This window comes from Myotis nattereri, assembly GCF_964212035.1.
Source record: "Myotis nattereri genome assembly, chromosome: 7".
NCBI lineage: Eukaryota > Metazoa > Chordata > Mammalia > Chiroptera > Vespertilionidae > Myotis > Myotis nattereri.
In genome coordinates, this window is record NC_138082.1 from 9,693,740 (window position 1) to 9,707,812 (window position 14,073).

Consider the following 14,073-nt stretch of genomic DNA (forward strand, 5'->3'; position numbering starts at 1 on the left):
TCATTTCACTGAGGGACGTAATCGGAAGAGACTTCCTCTTGCACCACGGAGTCTCCTGCTCCACCTGCATTTGATCCGTATTTGCTTCTTTCTCTCCTGGAAGCGATGGGTGAGCTCTCTGTGCGACTCTGGAGTCAACACCTCCTCTTGTGCAGGGACCACCCCTACAAGGAATTCACTCCCAAAGCCTCCCTCGGGTCTCCTGCTAAACCATGAACTTACCTCTTTCCCTCCGCTCATTTCCCTGGGCACACAACACATGTTACAATTTCCCCTTCCTTTAAACAAAACAAAACACCACCCGCCCCCGCAGGGCCCGGGTTTAGTCAGGGACTCAGGAGGATTCTTGTGTAAGTGATTTGTTCAGGAATTGCTCTTTGGGTGCAGGACAGGTAAAGGGGGAAGGCAGGCAAAGCTGAGGCCACGCCTGTTGTCTTGGCCTGGCCTCGCGGAGTGGAACTGGGCTGCCATCCCTCCTCACCCTCCTAATTCATTCTTTTAATTCATAGCTAGTCAAGCATTATAAAGCGAAGAGCTGTCCCAGATGAGGGACCTTAACTTACAGGCACAACCAGTGGTCAAGGACAAGCCAATGTTATCAACAGTTCATGAAGGTCTGCGAGAAACGGGTTTGGCCAAGTGCAAGATTGTGATGAACTCTGATACTTATAAGAAAGGTGACTCATTCTTCCAGTAACTGAACGCTGTCTGTAGAAGAGTAGGTGGTTTACCTCCTCCGGCCCTTGGCACTGATGCCTTAGGTCTGGATTCCCTGGAAGTGCCACACCCACTCACCAGGCTCCCCAACCCCCTTCCTCTGCTCCTTGTGTTTAGGAAGGGGTTACAGTTTCTGGAAAGGGAAATGAAACCGGTTTCATGGCAGGAAGATAACACATGTGGGTGCGCGGAGCAGACTCCCTCCCACAGCCCAACCACCTCCCTCGGGCGCACCTTTGCTCAGATGTCTCACACGCCCACGGGCAGGCAGGACTGTGTGAAAGTCCCTTCCAGAGGCTGGCTTCTCGCTCACCCACAGCCACGCCACCTGCTTTTACAGGCCCTGAAGCCAGAGTAAGCCTGGTCCCTTTCCAGCCCCACCTTTCTATTTAGGAGCACGGAGTTTTAGAATTCTGAACCTATTTATCACTCTTTAAAAGTGATAAATAGGTTCAGAATTCTAAAACTTCATATATATATATGAACTGGCTGGGTTGGGGGATGTCCCTCAGCCCCACTTGTGACCTCTCACAGTCTGGGACCCCTCGGGAGATAATGACCTGCTGGCTTAGGCCCGCTCCCGGGCGGCAGAGGGCAGGCCCAATCCCTAGGTGCCTGCCCCGCAGCCCCTGGTCAGGCTCAGAGCTGGGCTGATTGGGGAGTTGGGGCCCCGCCCCCTGTCATGCACAGAGCAGGGCAGATCAGGAGGTTGCGATGCCACCCTCAGTCACGCTCAGGGTAGGGCTGATTGGGGGGTTGGGGCACTCCCCCCTGTCACACTCAGGGCAGGGCCGATGGGGAGGTTGCAGCTCTACCCTGTCACACACAGAGCAGGCCCATGGGGGGGTTGGGGTGCCGCACCCTGTCACACACAGAGCAGGGCTGATCAGGGGGTTGGGGAGCTCCCCCTTATCAGGCACAGAGGAGGGCCGATCAGGGGGTTGGGGCGCCTTCCCCTGTCACGAACAGAGCAGGGCGGATAGGAAGGTTGTGGCCCTGCCTTCTGCCACAGACAGAGCCACAGGGCAATCAGAGGGTTTGGGCGTTGCCCCCTGTCACACTGCTCCGGGGGCCAGGAGGCCTCGCGGCTCCGCTGATCCCAGTGCTGGGAGGCATATTACCCTTTTACTATATAGGATAGAGGCCTGGTGCACCGGTGGGGGCTGGCTTGTTTGCCCTGAAGGGTGTCCCAGATCAGGGTGGGGGTCCCCACTGGGGTGTCTGGCCAGTCTGGGTGAGGGGATGATGGCTGTTTGCAGCTGGTCACATCCCCTTCCGGGTGGGGGTCCCCACTGGGGTGCCTGGCCCATCTGGGTGAGGGCCTGAGGGCTGTTTTCAGGCTGGCGGGTGACTGAAGCTCCCAACCTCTCTTTTTTTTCTTTTTTCTTTTTTATTCTGGGATTTATTTACCTTCTATGGCTGTCACTGGAGCTGAGAGCCGGCTTTAGCTTTGAGGCTCGGCTTCAGGTCTGAGACTTTGGCTGCTGAAAGCAGGTTTCTGGGCTTTGTTTACCTTCTGTATTTGAAACTTTGTTGTGACTCCAGCTCTGAGGTCCCAGCTGGCTGAGAGCAGGTTTCTGGGTTTTGTTTAGCTTCTATAATTGTAACATTGTTTCTTAGAGAGCAGCTCAGAGCTGGGCTGCAGCAGGCAGGGAACCTTGGCGTCCTCCTTCACTGGAGCAAGCAAGCCTCCTGTTCGCTTCAGTTGCCTGTCTGCCGGCCGCCATCTTGGCTGGCAGTTAATTTGCATATCTCGCTGATTAGCCAATGGGAAGGGTAGCGATGTTACGGTTAATTACCATGTTTCTCTATTATTAGATAGGATATATATATATGTGTGTGTGTATATATATATATATATTTCAGAGAGGAAGGAAGAGGGAGAGATAGAAACATCAATGATGAGAAAGAATCATTGATTGGCTGCCTCCTGCAGGCCCCTTATTGGGGAGTGAGCCCACAACCCGAGCATGTGCCCTTGACCTGGAATTGAACCATGACCTCCTGGTTCATAGGTCAATGCTCAACCACTGAGCCACATTGAACTTATCACTCTTTTCCCTCTTATTGTTCACACTTTCCTTTCTTTTTAATTTTTCAATTACAGTTTGCATTTGATATTTTTGTGTATTAGTTTCAGATGTAACAGCAGAGTGGTTAGAAAATCGTGTAAGTTAGAGAGTGCCCCCCCCCCCCCCGTGATGTTTCAAATACCAACCTGGCCCCATACATAGTTATGACGATGTTATTGACTATACTCCCTATGCTGTAACCTGCATCTGTGTGTTCAGACTTTTGGTTCATGTGTATATGTGTCTATCTTTCTCATTTCATTGTAAACGTCTTTCTAGATTTTCTATTTCCTTTATTTGGAAATGTAACACAAGAACATAGTAAAAAAAATTAAAACCGTGCAAAAGGGATACATGGGGAAAGTAAATTTCATGCTGACCCCTTCCCCCCAAACCTGCAGTTCCTTCCACAGAGGTAATTATCATCTCCAGTGTTTTGATTGTCCCTTCAGAGAGTTCACAAAAGAAGAAATTAAAGTGAAAAACAAAATTATGACAAGATGTTCCGTCTTCTTAGTAACTCCACAAAACAAATTCAAACAATGGGACACTAGCCCTCTGATTGATAAAAATTAAAGAAAAAGAGATGGGCAAAGGTGTGGGGAATGGGCACTTTTAAGTATGACTGGTGACATAAATTGTGCAACCTTCCAGGAAAAGCAACTTCACACCTCTCAAAAAAAAAAAAAAAAAAAAAAGGAATTGTACAGCCCTATGACAGAGCAATTCTCTCCTCTTCCAGAAATGTCTTCTTCAGAAATAGCCATGTTTACAAAAACACATGTCCAGTACTGCAAGGTGTGTAATGAGACACCACCCCTATGTCCTTGAATAGGGGCATGGCTAATTAAAACCGACAAGCTTTATAATGCTGGACTAGCTATGAATTAAAAGAATGAATTAGGACTATGTGTAGGGACCTGGAAAGATGCCTATCGTATCGGGATACCTAAACCACATAAACATATGGTCTGCAGCTTTCTTTCTTTAGGTACATAGTGTGCAAAGTCATGTAGATGTATCTCCCAGTTAGGGTCCAGTTAGAGATGGGAAGCACACCTGTCACTCAAAAGGGAAAATCCCTCTAGGCCAGGGGTGGGGGGATGTCTGGCCTATGGCCCTATAAGACCCACAAAATCATTGGCTCTGGCCCTGCCAAGGCAACCAGGCGGGACTTGAAATTCAATAAATCTAGGAGCTTTTTTAAAAAATTCGCAACATGCATTTATAGTAAGTGAATTATAAGTATAAATATCCAAATGGCCCTTGGCAGGAAAAAGGATTCCCACCCCTGCTCCCGGTAAGGGAGAGCACCCAAAGCAGAGCCTGGGGTGTCACGAGCCAGAGCTTGTCCGCAGTCAGCAAGGGGGAGCTGGGGCCAGAGGCCGTGCCAGGCCTGCTGACTCAGTCCCCACCGCTGAGTCCTGTGAGCTGAGGCCCTGCCTTAGGGGCAGGAAGACAAGCACCTGACTCAGGAAGGGAGGCCTCTTCACCTGCTCCGCCCTGCACCAGTCCTCTAGCGCCCTCTACCAACAAAGCCTAAAATTGTGCCAGCTGGCCAAGGGGACTTTTTTTTAAAAAAATTGTTTAAAGTTTATCTTTATTGCCCAGCTGGTGTAGCTCAGTTGGTTGAGTGTTAACCCATGAACCAATAGGTCAGGGCACATGCCTGGGTTGCAGGCTTGGTCCCCAGTGGGGGGCGTGCAGGAGGCAGCCAATCAATGATTCTCTCTCATCATTGATGTTTCTATCTCTCTCTCCCTCTCCCTTCCTCTCTGAAATCAATATATATATGTATTTAAAGAGAATGAATCTTGTCCACAGCAAACAGAGGTATTTTACAAAAATGCATGTATAGCACTGTGGCTATAACCTAAAATTGTCTTCTAGATATGGGGATACTAGCAAAGAGCCCTTCCCCTCACCCTTCCTCTTCTCCCTCCTCCAACACTTCAGTGACAGAGTACAGGACTACATCTAGCTCCAACAAAGACTCCCAGAAGACAGTCCTTCCTAAAAACTAACAAGAGGGCATTTGTAAAGGGATGACTTTACTGCCTCTGCTTTTAGCATACTTTGGGCTTTAAGACTTGCTTATCCTTGAATATGAGGCAGTATTGACTAAAATGCACACACATAGCAACGCTTAGACAGTCAGCTTGTCTAAAGACTTCTGGGCATAGATCCCTTCTCTCTGTATTTCCTTCCTCCTCCTCCTCCTCCATCATCTCATAAACAGTCAGCATACTCTGCAAGGCATCAAGTTTAACAATTCCATCCCCCTCAAAACAAACAAACAAACAAAGAAACAATTCCATTCCCCAAATATAACCGTTTCTATGAGTTAACAGAAAAAAATGCTTAAAGGATGTCACATTCACTCTCTACTTTTTAACATATGTTTTGCACTTTAAAAAAATGTTTGTATTGATTTTAGAGAGAGGGATAGGGAGATAGAAACATCGATGAATTAGCCACCTCCCACACTCCGCCTACTGGGAATCGAGCCCACAATCCAGGCATGTGCTCCGACTGGGAATCAAAACCGCGACCAAGACTTGGTTCATGGGTCGATGCTCAACCACTGAGCCACCCAGGCTGGGCCTGTTGCGCACTTTTAAACATCTAGAAAAGACTAGAGGTTTCAAATAAGGATTTAAGTTTGGCCACAATAAACTGTACCCTCAAAACCCAAACTCTTCAGGGAAATTTCTAGAATGAGCCTTGGTTAGAGATGAGTTATTTTTCAGATGACACACTGCATTACAAAATTCTTTTTATACCTGAGTCTCATTCCACATGTGCTTTTTCAATTAGAAAATTAGTAAGTGTGAAAACAATGGACTACAACTGACAGAAGTTCAAGGTTTCCCTTGTTGGGTTCAGGAAACAGCAGCATTCCTTCACCAGTGGGAGAGCCCTACTTGCTAGTGCTTCCTCCTATGGCACTGAAACTGTTACAATTAGCCTAGTCATTAATCACAGGAAAGGAGAAAAAAACAACAGGAAAGGAGCAAATATTGTAGGCATGTCAGCTGAGCAGCCTTCCCAGGAAGCTGCAGCTTTACACTCTCCAGGGGGCCACTGGAATAGACCGCAGATAGCTGGGGGAAGGGCCTGGACAGGGGGAGAATAGATGCATGCCCTGTAAAGTCTGGGTGACATAGGGAAGGTACTTGTTTGTTAGTCACACCTGTGAACAGGTTATTGGCTAGAGTAGGGATGGCCACTGCAAGTGCGGGAAGATTTGGGATACTTAAGTCCCTGAAAAAAGGAACTCGCTCTCATGGCTCTCACATTCCTGCACTCAGCCACATGGCTCGCAGCCATGTTGGTCCCACACAATGGACTAATAGACTGCAACTAGCCCGATGCTGTACCAACATGGAGCAGAAACTGTGGACCCTGGCTTTGCTTTTAGCTCCACTGAATCCTCAGCTATGCTTATTCCAGGACTGGATCAAGGTAAGTGGGACTTTAGAAACCCAGGGACATAATTCCATGCACATAAAAATCCCTCACGCTCCCGTGTGAGTTTCAGAAAATTCTTTTTCTTGCAGTATTATAAGGACCCCACCTCCAGCACTCAATGGGGAAAGGGATACCCCACTTCCACCAATAACAGTACCACTTTGAACACTTAAAGTTGTTTCTTTTGATATTTAACTCCACGTTTATATACAACACTAGAGGCCCGGTGCACGAAATTCATGCACTGGGGGTGGGGGGGACATCCCTTAGCCCGGCCTGTGCCCTCTCGCAGTCTGGGACCCCTTCCTCCTTACCGCCCACCCGCTTGCTGCTTCCTACCGCTCGGGTTGCTGCTCCTTAGTGCTGCCACGAAGGCTCCTGCCACCACCGCTGCACTCGCCAGCTGTGAGCCCCGCTTCTGGCTGAGTGGCACTCCCGCTGTGGGAACACACTGACCACCAGGGGGCAGCTCCTGCGTTGAGTGTCTGCCCCTTGGTGGTCAGTTCATACCCACCAGTCATTCCACCACTTGGTCAATTTGCATATGAGGGTTTTATTATATAGGATAGGTTATTGAATGTGAACTGTAAATGAAAAATAAAATTTAAAACAGAACCAAAAAAATTTTAAATCTGAAAATTTTTAAATATATATATTTAATTCTCACCTGAGGATGTTTTTAAAATTGATTTTTAGAGAGAGAAACATCCATGTGACAGAGAAATACCAGTAGGCTGCCTCTGCACCTGCTGACCCACTGGGATCTCACCTAAACCTAAGTATGTGCCCTAACCTAGAATCCAACAGGAAATCCTTTGGTGTACAGGTTGAGACTCTGACCAATTGAGCCACCTGGCCAGGGCAGATCTGAAAAATTTTTTTAAGTGTACCTCCAGGTCCTGGTCAGTGTGGATCAGTAGTTAGAATGTCCTCCCACGCACCAAAGGGTAATGGGTTCGATTCCAGCTGAGGGCACATACACAGGTTGTGGGTTCCATCCCTGTCAGAATGCTTGGGGAACTTTCTCTCTCCCTTCCTCTCTCTCTAGAATCGATGAAAAAAACATATCCTTAGGGGAGGACTTAAAAAGAAAAAAAATGCTGATTTGGTTGAGTGGATAGTGCTTCTGCAGGTGGACTGAAGGGTACCGGGTTGGATTCCGATCAAGGGCACGTACCTGGGTTGCAGGCTCAATCCGGGCCCTGGTCGGGGATTCAGCAAGAGACAACCAATTGATGTCTCTCACATTAGTTTCTGTCTTTCTCCCTCCCTTCCACTCTCCGGAAAAAAAAAACAAAAAAAAAAACCAGCAATGCAAAAATGTCCTCAGGTGAGGATTAACCAAAACAAACACCCATCCCCAGTGTGATTATTGAAGGAGCATATGAAGTATTTGTTGAATGAGCGGGAAGGGATGGGACTTCACTTTCTGTTTTAGCAACTCTGCAAACCAGAGGGCTTATTTTTTATTTTAATTTTTATTGATTGATTATTTTAGAGAGAGGAAGGGAGCGAGAGAAACACCAGTGTGTTGTTCCGCTTATTATGCTCTCTTTGGTTGCTTCTTGTCTGTACCCTGACCAGGGGTCCAACCCGCAACCTGGCTGTATCGGGAGGAGGTCCTAACCCACTGGGCTGCGCGCTGCCTGTCAGGGCCCCTCAACAAAACCCCTCTGGGTGCCCTGGCCCCTGCTGTGGGTCGGAGCTCCTCTGCCACAGCAAAGGTTTGGGTTCCATTCTGCCAGGGCACCTACCTAGGTTTTGGGTTTGATCCCCGGTCGGGGCTGACTGCTGCTCAGGAAGTGACTGAGGACCGTGTGCTCTAGTCATTCGGTGGGGAGCTGGGGTTCCATTGCCAACCTGGCCCACTCTGATCCCCGCTACCCCCGCTCCTACATCAAGGACGACTTCAACTATGGCAGCTGCGTGGCCTCCGCCCACGTACACATCCGCATGGGTAGGTCACCCTGTGGCTTGCCAGGCATGGCTGCTGCGCAGTCGCCCCAGAGGCGGATTTCCGGGTTCCCAGGGAGAGCGGGTCGGAGGGGAAGCACTTGGCCTGGAGCAGAGCACCCTTCCTGTGCAGGGCTCGCAGGGTTTGTGTCTCCGATCCTGACCTCAGCAGCCCCAGCGCCGAGGTGGTGGGCCTTGGTGCTGCTGGGTTCAGGGCTCCCCTGCTGGTTTGTGTCTCTGATCCGGCCCCCAGCAGCCCCAGCGCCATGGTGGCAGGGCTTGGGTCTGCTGGGTGCCAGCCAGTCCTTCGAGTTTGTGTCTCTGATTCCCCCAGCAGCCCCAGCACCAAGATGGGGGGCTTGGGGCTGCTGGGTGCTGGGGCTGCGGGTTTGTGCCTCCGATCCTGTCCGCAGCAGCCTCAGCACCGTGGTGGCGGGGCTTGGTTCTGCTGGGTGCAGGGCCCTCCTGTGTGTTTGTGTCTCTCATCTGGCCTCCAGCAGCTCCAGCACCTTGATGGTGGGCCTTGGGGCTGCTGGGTGCAAGGCCTGCAGGTTTGTGTCTCTGATTCTGCCCCCAGCATCCACGGCTCTGTGATGGCGGGGTTTGGGTCTGCTTGCATGTTTGTGTCTCCAATCCGGCCCCCAGCAGCCTCAGCACTGAGGTGGTGGGGCTTGGGGCTGCTGGGGCCTGACGGGAGACATAAACACACAGGGCCATCAGGATTCGCTGCTCCGGCCTGGAGATATAAGGCTTCGCTCTGCAGCTTGGAGCCTATGTATGCAAATTAACCACCAACTTTGTTGAGTTAATTTGCATACTTTCCTGATTGGCTGGTTAGTGTAGTGAAGGTACGGTCAATTTACATGTTTGTCTACTATTAGGTGAGGTGCTTCTACTTCTATTCCTTATTTAATCAGTTTTGTCACTTGGGTTAAGTCATTAATTGTGTTCAAATCTCTTATAGTTCTACTGCTTGTCAGTTACTAAGAGAGGTGCATAAATATCTCATACTATGATTGTGGACTATATCTCATTTTTTTTATGATCATTTTTGCTTTATGTCTAATTTGTTTGACAAAATCTATATATATAAAAGCCTAAGCAACCCTCTGACTGTTCGCCTGGTAGCTATGACACACAGTGATCACCAGGGGGCAGATGCTCTGCCCAGTAGAGGAGGGAGCCTGATTCCTCACGGAATCAGCCGTGGGTTAGGTTGCTGCTGGGCACTGTTGGCCCTGAATCTGCTTCACTTGCACCCCGGACCCAGAGAGGAGGGAACCCAAGTTGGGGGTGCATCACCGGAGAACCACCCTCTCACAATCCAGAACCCCTTGGGGGATGTCAGAGAGCCAGTTTCGGCCTGATCCCCGCAGGCCAGGCTGAGGGACCCCCACTGGTGCATGAATCTGTGCACTGGGCCTCTAGTAAACTATAATGATATAAGTTGATTATCACTTTTCATTTTATATTTTCAGTGTGTCAGTTTCTTTCACACTTAAAAAGTATCTTGTGAGCACTGTACAGTTTTTGTTTTTAACAAAATCCCGTCTGTTTTTTTCTTAAAATGAGAATATTTAGTTCATTTTTCTTTCATGTAATTGTTAGGACAAGAGCCTCTTTTTCCTTACTGTAACCTTCCATAAGCTATAAGAAGCACCTTGTAACTAAACCTCAAGATTATTAGCTCCTCTGGTTCAAACAGCCCCTCTGTTCAAACTGAGGGATATAATAAGTTACTTTCAAGGCCACATTCTTTTTTATTATTATTATTGCTTAAAGTAATACAAAGGGTATTACATATGTGTCCATTTTTTCCCCCCTGCCCTAGACAGTCCCCTAGCCTCCCCTATCCCCCAGTGTCTTATGTCCATTGGTTATGCTTATATGCATGCATACAAGTCCTTTGGTTGATCTCTTACCTCCCTACCTCCTGTCCCCCAACCCTCCCCGGCCTTCCCGCTGCAGTTTGACAATCTGTTTGAGGCAGCTCTGCCTCTGTATCTATTATTGTTCAGAAGTTTATAATGGTCTCTATTATCCATGAATGAGTGAGATCATGTGGTATTTTTCCTTCATTGACTGGCTTATTTCACTTAGCATGATGCTCTCTAGTTCCATCCATGACGTTGCAAATGGTAAGAGTTCCTTCCTTTTTAGAGCAGCATAGTATTCCATTGTGTAGATGTACCACAGTTTTCTAATCCATTCATCTACTGATGGGCACTTAGGCTGTTTCCAGACCTTAGCTATGGTGAATTGTGCTGCTATGAACATAGGGGTGCATATATCCTTTCTTGTTTTGTTTTTGTTTTTTTTTTTACTTTCCAGGAAGTTTATATTTTTCTTTTTAATTAAATCTTTATTGTTCAGATTATTACATTTGTTCCTCTTTTTTCTCCCCCATAACTCCCCTCCTCCCAGTTCCCACCCCACCCTCCGCCCTCACTCCCCACCCACTGTCCTCATCCATAGGTGCATGATTTTTGTCCAGTCTCTTCCCACATCTCCCACACCCCTTTCCCCCCCAAGAATAGTCAGTCCATTCCCTTTCTATGTCCCTGATTCTATTATAATCAACAGTTCATTCTGTTTATCAGATTATTTATTCACTTGATTCTTAGATTCACTTGTTGATAGATGCATATTTGTTGTTCATAATTTGTATCTTTACCTTTTTCTTCCTCTTACTGTTCTTAAAGTATACCTTTCAGCATTTCATATAATCCTGGTTTGGTGGTGATGAACTCCTTTAGCTTTTCCTTATCTGTGAAGCTCTTTATCTGACCTTCAATTCTGAATGATAGCTTTGCTGGATAAAGTAATCTTGGTTGTATGTTCTTGGTATTCATCACTTTGAATATTTCTTGCCACTCCATTCTGGCCTGCAAAGTTTCTGTTGAGAAATCAGCTGATAGTCGTATGGGTATTCCCTTGTAGGTAACTGAGTTTCTTTCTCTTGCTGTTTTTAAGATTCTCTCTTTATCTTTTGCTCTTGGCATTTTAATTATGATGTGTCTTGGTGTGGTCCTCTTTGGATTCCTTTCGTTTGGGGTTCTCCGTGCTTCTTGGACCTGTAAGTCCATTTCTTTCACCAGGTGGGGGAAGTTTTCTGTCATTATTTCTTCAAATAGGTTTTCAATATCTTGCTCTCTCTCATCTTCTGGCACCCCTATAATTCGGATGTTGGTACGCTTGAAGCTGTCCCAGAGGCTCCTTACACTATCCTCGCATTTTTGGATTCTTTTTTCATTTTGCTTTTCCGGTTGGGTGTTTTTTGCTTCCTCGCATTTCAAATCATTGACTTGATTCTTGCGCTCCTCTGGTCTGCTGTTGGGAGTCTGTATAATATTCGTTATTTCAGTCCGTGTATGCTTAATTTCTAGTTGGTTCCCCAATATAACATCGATGGTCTCATTAGTTTTCTTGTAGATCTCATTAAGTTTATCGGCAGCTTCTAAACAGTTCTTGAGAGACCTTAAAAGTGTGGTTCTGAACTCTATATCTTCCATTGACAATTTTGTCCTGTTTCTTTGTCTCCGCATTTTGTTATGCTTTCTTGGTGCACCCCCTAGTGGTCTTTGTGCGCAGTCTTATAGTTAAACCTTGATTGTTGTAGCTAATACCAGGGAGGTTGATGGTTTCTTTTGCTGTGCAGAAGCTTTTTATTTTGATGTAGTCCCATTTGTTCATTTTCTCTTTAGTTTCAGGTGCCCTAGGAGCTGTATCAGTGAAGAAATTGCTTCGGCATATGTCTGAGATTTTGTTGCCTTTGGATTCTTCTAGAATTTTTATGGTTTCCTGTCGTACATTTAAGTCCTTTATCCATTTTGAGTTTATTTTTGTGTATGGTGTAAGTTGGTGGTCTAGTTTCATTTTCTTGCATATATCTGTCCAATTTTCCCAACACCATTTATTGAAGAGACTATCTTGGCTCCATTGTATGTTCTTGCCTCCTTTGTCAAATATTAATTGAGCATATTGGTTCGGGCCAATTTCTGGGCTCCCTATTCTATTCCATTGATCTATATGCCTATTCTTGTGCCAGTACCAGGCAGTTTTGAGAACAGTGGCTTTGTAATACATCTTGATATCTGGTATTGAGATCCCACCTACTTTGTTCTTTTTCAGGATTGCTGCAGCTATTCGGAGTCTTTTTTTTTATTCCAGATGAATTTTTGGAGAGTTCGTTCTAGATCTATGAAGTATGCCGTTGGTATTTTAATGGGAAGTGCGTTGAATTTATAGATTGCTTTGGGTAGTATGGACATTTTAATGATGTTGATTCTATCAATCCATGAACACGGTATGTTTGTCCATCTGTTTATGTCTTCCTCTATATCTTTTTTCAATGTCCTGTAGTTTTCTGAGTAGAGGTCTTTTACCTCTTTAGTTAAGTTTATTCCTAGGTAGCTTATTTTTTTTGGTGCGATGGTAAACGGGATTGTTTTTATAATCTCTCTTTCTGAAAGTTCACTATTGGTGTATAGAAATGCCTCAGATTTCTTGGGGTTAATTTTGTATCCTGCCACATTGCCAAATTCATGTATTAAGTCTAGTAGCTTTTTGATGGAGTCTCTAGGGTTTTGTATGTATAATATCATGTCGTCTGCAAATAAGGACAGTTTTACTTCCTCTTTTCCAATTTGGATGCCTTTTATTTCTTCTTCTTGCCAAATTGCAATGGCTAACACTTCCAGTACTATGTTGAACAGGAGTGGTGAGAGGGGGCATCCCTGTCTTGTTCCTGTTCTTAGGGGAAATGGTGTTAGTTTTTGTCCATTGAGTATGATGTTGGCTGTGGGCCTGTCATATATGGCTTTTATTATGTTGAGATATGATCCTTCTACTCCCGCCAAGGGCCACATTCTTGTATCCACCTCCTCCCTGCTGTTTTTACAACTCAGTGATAATTTGCACCAAGGAGTCTCTAGTTAGTAGAAAGTTCCTATCCCTCCGCCCCTTCAAACAAGCCTCTATTGAACTCTTCATAACTTTTTCTCTAAGAATGTTCTACCTGATTTGGAAAAATACTGGTAAGACACCTCCCTAGGACATCTGCCTGGACTATATCCTGAAAAACAAACTCAACTTTAGCCAAAAATCCCCCTCTCTTCCTTTTTACCCAGCAACAGCAGCCATTACCCTTTAAAAGGGGAAGCCGCTTTTTGTTTCTTGCCCTTGTATCGCTTAGTATTGCACTGACCCTTTCCCTTCTGGTGAAGTAAAATAAACTTCCTCTCTGAATCTCTTCCTTTTATATATAGACTAGAGGCCCAGTGCACAAAAATTTGTGCACTCGGGGGGGGGGGGGGAGTCCCTCAGCCTGGCCTGTGTCCATTCACAGTCCAGGACCCCTTGGGGCCCAAGCTTGCAGTCAGACATCCTGCTGGCAGCCAGGGAGCCCTAGGGGGATGTCTGACTAAAGGTTTAGGCCCCCAGGGGATCAACTCTAAACCGTTAGTTGGACATTCTTAGTGCTGCCATGGAGGTGGGAGAGGCTCTTGCCACCACCTCTGCGCTGGCCAGCCATGCATGAGCCAGCTTCTGGCTGACTGGCACTCCCCATATGGAAGTGCACTGACCACCAGGGGGTAGCTCCTGCATTGAGCGTCTGCCCCCTGGTGGCCAGTGCGCTTCATAGCAACCAGTCATTCTGCCGATCAGGCAATGTGCATATTAGCCTTTTATTATTATTTTACTAGGGGCCTGGTGCACGAAATTCGTGCACTGGGTGTGTGTGGGGGGGGAGTGTCCCTCAGCCCAGCCTGCACCCTCTCACATACTGGGAGCCCTCAGGCGTTGACCCCCATCACCCTCCAATCGCAGGATCGGCCCCTTGCCCAGGCCTGACGCCTCT